General features: G+C 40.8%; 1 pseudogene; it reads right to left on the reverse strand.

The window, feature by feature from the left end:
* Nucleotides 1-855: 855 nt before the first annotated feature.
* Nucleotides 856-3212, reverse strand: LOC119534957 (annotated as a pseudogene).
* Between the last annotated feature and the right edge of the window lie 1887 nt (nucleotides 3213-5099).

Here is a 5099-nt window from a genome sequence, read left to right on the forward strand (position 1 = left end):
AATAAGCCTTTTCTTACAGGGAAAATATGAAAGTAAATTTCTATCCCCCTTGCCTCTAAGACAGAACCCACATTCAGGGTATGTTCATTTTAAAAAGAAGGAAAAGATTTTCCAGACTAACAAAACTGAAAATTTAGGAACTTCAACCATACATTATTTCTTTGAAAAATAAAGATTTAAAATAATTCATGTGAAAAAAGTCACAGGTTAGAAAAAACATGTTTCTTTTGTGGCTCATTTTAGCAATTTCTCCAAGTACCCCTCTATCTTTAAACTGAAAAGACACCTCTCCTTAGAAACAAACCCTTCACCCACTCTTGTCTGCTGGAACAGGGGCATCCCTAAAAGCTGTCTCTATGACAGGTTCCTGCAAAGCTGTGACATTTTAAACTGGGTGGTAGGAAGAAAGTTACAACTGGGAATGGTGCTTCCTTCCAGTTCCTAGCGCTTGAGAATCCAACACCTGGTTTTCTGCAAACTAAGTAACTTGGTCCAGTTATTCTGCAATGGAGAGGATGTTTCTTTAGCAGCCAAAGTACTCTACGTACCACGTTTTCCAATATTTTCCAAATCCTCAGTGTGCTCAGAAAGCCAAACCTACATCACAAGGCCTTTAGAAAGCTTTACAGGCCATGTATCCAGAGGGCTAGTGACTATACGATGAATTCACAGCTTTGTGCCTAGGAAGCTGAGCGCTGACAGACACCACTGCACGTGTCCTTTCACTCTGGTTGATTTCCAAATTCAACAGTCATACAAAATACATTAGGCCACCGAAGAACTGAGAAGAAAAAGACCACAAAGCCCCCTCTCCTTACCACAAATACACAAAGCTCACGCAAAAGACCTCTCTTCCTATAAATTCAAGTTCATCATTTGAGAGGCTGAAGCCTCTAAACATTCTTCTAGTTCCCTAGCACATTGATTATATGCTTCCAGATGTTTTCTCCAGATTTTAATGTACTGAGGCTCTTCGTTTCCACTGGAGCTGGGGGAACATCTTCTGTGGAGCAGCTTGGGCCCAGCATGGGTGGACTGGGAGGGGAAGGAGGCCCAGGCTCTCCCACCAGTTCCTTTTGCAAGTTCTCTAGCATGGCCTTGTATGCCTGGTGGGCTGCCATCATCAACTCAACCATCTTGTGGAACTGGTGCTGGGCCACATGGTAGCTGAAGATCCTCACCACGCTGACGGGAACAGCTTTGTTCAGTCTGCGTCCCAGAGCTTTTCAATTGAGTGCTAACACAAACAGAATGTTCTGCTCACAGGCGTAGTCAATGATGGTGTGCAAAATGTCATCCAGTCCACCTTTGGATTGTATCTTCTCACAGTTTGGAGAAATGATGATGCATTTTAATTTCTTGAGCTTCAGGTGTTTGAGAACTTCTCTCAGCCCCAACATGAGTCTGCGTTTGGTCTTAGCCTTGACTGGGTCTTTCTGGTACATACGGTCCTGGAAACATACCAGTTCTTTTAAAAGATCTGTAACACAAGCATCAACTTCTTTACTAAGCACCTGGTTGCAGTAATCCCTAAACCTGCAGCTGTGGATCTTCTGGAGGCTGGCTGCATCGGGGCCGGGATGGCAAGGCTCTGCATCACTCTGAAGCTTTGCTCCAAGTGGCTCTTTTGACTTGCTTTCCGCTAAAAGAGCAGAAGAGACAGATTCTTCTGTTCCCCTTGGAGCTGAGGGCTCTACCTGCTGGAGCAGCTGCTCATCACCACCACTGTCTCCATCCTGCACAATGTCACTGGCAGCAGCTGGGCTTACAGCATTTTCTTGGAGATGCTGCTGCTTCTTCTCTTCCGGTTCTTTCAAAATAATCTTCAACGAAGTTGGTTTCTCGGCCTTGGGAACTTCCCTCTGCTTCTCTTTCCTCACCAACGGAGCACCGGAGTCCAAAGGGTTATGAGGGGTCTTCACCTGGTTTGAGTGGTGGTTCTTAGTCCCTGATGTGGATTCTTTGGAAAGGACTGGCACCTCACCGACTGAGAACACCAGCGGTTTGGGGGACTGCTTTGCATTCTGGGAGTGCTGCTTCTTTTCCAGGGCTGTCAGCATCCCCCTCAAATCCAACTGTACTGGAATCTGACTCTTCTTTCCACTCTTTTTAAATTATTCTGTGGCTGCTGTTTAGAATGAAATTCTGAACAGATGCAACTGCCAGATTGGGAAATTCTTCAGCGTCTTCAATCCTTGGTGGCTCTCAAACTGTCAGGATTTCATATTTTGATTTGGACTTTTCTTTCTTTTTCTTATTCTTTCACAGGGCTTCATTTTGTTCAGGGTCACCCCCTTGTGATGCTTTAGACTTTTTAGTAGGATTAACAATGTGTTTCTCTTTGTTGTAGGAAGGACTGGAAGATAAAACTTCAGAAGATGATGCTCTAATGTTTCTGGGATCTGCTGATGAAGCAACTGTCTTTAGGTTTATCATGGAAGTAAAATTTTTAGAGGTTGGTGACAGTTCTGTAGCTAATGTCTGCTGAACAACATAACCCATTGGTGTCCAAGGTAACTCTCTTGTACATGAAGGGGAATTGGCAGCAGTATTTTCAGTTAGAGGTTCAGTTGGATTTTTATTCTTTACCATTATTTCACCCTCTGCTAATGCTGCAGGTGGTTTTCTTACTTCTCTTAAGAGAGAAATGTCAGTCGTAGTGGAGCGTAAAGGGCCCCATTTGGATTGCCTTGGTATCTCTGCTATATCATTGTTCTTTGCACCCTGCAGTTCAGGAAAATCCAACCTGCTAAACTCAAACTCAGGTTTGGAGGTAGATCCACTTTTCTCAATGATCCTGGATTTCCTGTCTGTTTATGACAGCCATCTGATTTCAAGCTGTTTTCAGCATGAATGGATATATAATGGGAACCTTTTGCAGATTTTATGGCAGATGGTATAGTTCAGTCAGCCCTCTTAGTGTCCAATTTTTGCTCATCATATGTTTTTTTCTCTTCATATATTTTCTTCTTAAACAGACTTTTAGTTTCTTGTGGGAGAGGGCTCATGCGCTCATTTCGGGGCTTTGCCTTTTGAAAAACTGGTTAACGCTTAGGTCAGTTATAATCATACTGGGAGCCAGGCACTGAGCAAACATTTTGTGCAGACTCAACGGTATAAGGAGAATAGGTGTACGGATGAATAGTTATATCAGAAGACAAATACTGTGGTGGAAAAGTTGACGCTTCAAAGGCCAGATCTTCAGCATGCATTTTCTGTCCCACGGCCTGGAGAAGGCCAGCAGCTGCCCCAACTGCTGACTGGGCAGGCAACGCCTGCAGAAGGCTTGAGGTAGTCTCTGAACGTGTATCAGCTGGGGAATTGGTGTGTAGGGAGCTTGTGTTCAACTAACCTGACTGCAAGTGGCAGGGAGAAGCCTGGCCACTATCTGGGTTTCACTGATTACATGTTATGACAGTCCTGACCAACTCCTTCCACACTCAAACTGGGAGAAAGACAAAAGGAGACAGTAAAAGGATGTGCAAGATAGGTTTGAACGTGAAAGACCTAAGGCAGCAAGGACTAATATGGGCAGTTGAGGACAGAAAATCACTGGCATGATTCGAAGGTCATTGTGGTCATTGGGTCTTTTCAGAATTCAAGGGTACTGAACTTAATTCTCTGCCTCTCAAGCCTTTTATGTTTTCTACAGATGCTTCTTCCCCATCACAAGTCACTGGTTTGTAAGTTGGTCATCAAGGTTTTTAAAAAAATTAATAGTAATCATGTCAACAGTAATACTTTATTCTGTATAGATAGCTCTTAATTTGCAAAATATTTTATAGTCATCTCATTTGATTCTCACAATAGCCTTGAGGGTATATAGTACTTTATTGTTATTGTCATTTGCAAATAAAGAAAAGAAGTTCCAGAGGGGTCATGTACTCACCCTTAGTCACACAATTAGCAAGGGATGGAGTTAGCTTTTTTTAAAAACACTTTTATTGATAAGTAATTGACATACAATAAAATGCGCTTTTGGTAAGTGTATAATTTGATGAATTTGGACATATGGATGCACCCATGTGCATCCTCAATCAAGGATTGAGCTCCTCAATCAAGATTATGAACATATCCATCACCTCCCAAAGTTCCCTTGTTCCTCTTTATAAGCTCTCCCCATCTCTTTGGCACCACACCAACCCCCATCTCAAGGCAACCACTGATCTGATTTCTGTCACAATACATTAGTTTGTATTTCCCATAATTGCATATAAACAAAATCATACAGTATATGTTCTTTTTTTCTGTCTTCTTTCTCTCAGCATTATTGTTTTGGGACTCATTCATGTTTTAGCGAATATCAGTAGTTCTTTTTTATTGCTAAGCAGTATTCCATTTATGGACATTTGGGTTGTTTCCAGTTTTTGGCTATCACAAATAAATATGCTATGAACATTCATGTACAAGTCTGTATATGGGCTTGTATGTTTTCATTTATCTCAGAATGAAATAAAGTGGAATGGCTGGATCATATAGTAGGTATATGTTTAAATTTTAAGAAACTGTCAAAATGTTTTCTAAAGTGATTATACCATTTTGCTTTCTCACTAGCAGTTTATGAGACTGTCAGTAGCTCCATGTTCTTGCCAAAACTTCTTATGGCCAATCTTTTAAAATTATAGCCACTCTATATCTTATTGTGGTACTAACTTGAAATTCCCTAATGACTTTGAGCATCTTTTCATGTGCTTACCTGCTATCACATAGCATAACTGGTGAAGTGTCTGTCAAAATTTTTTCCTATAATTAAATTAGATTTTCAGTCATCTATTTTTGAGTTGTAAGAGTTATTTATATATTCTAGGTACAAGTCTTTGATGGATACATATTCTGAAAATATTTGTTCCCAGTCTGTGGCTTAGTTTTTCACTTTATCAACCATGACTTTTAAAACACAGGCATTTTAAAATTTAAGTCTGATTTATCAATTTCTTCCTTTATGGATCATGCTTTTGGTTTCTCATCTAGGAAAAAATGCCAAGAGTAGCAAAGTTACCTCTGTTTTCTTCTCGAATATTCAGTTTTACGTCTTGGGCTATGAACCGTCTTGAGTTAATTATTATATGGTGTTTTGAGCTATGGATTGTAGTTCATTT

Source organism: Choloepus didactylus, chromosome 5, assembly GCF_015220235.1.
Source record: "Choloepus didactylus isolate mChoDid1 chromosome 5, mChoDid1.pri, whole genome shotgun sequence".
NCBI classification, from domain to species: Eukaryota; Metazoa; Chordata; class Mammalia; order Pilosa; family Megalonychidae; genus Choloepus; species Choloepus didactylus.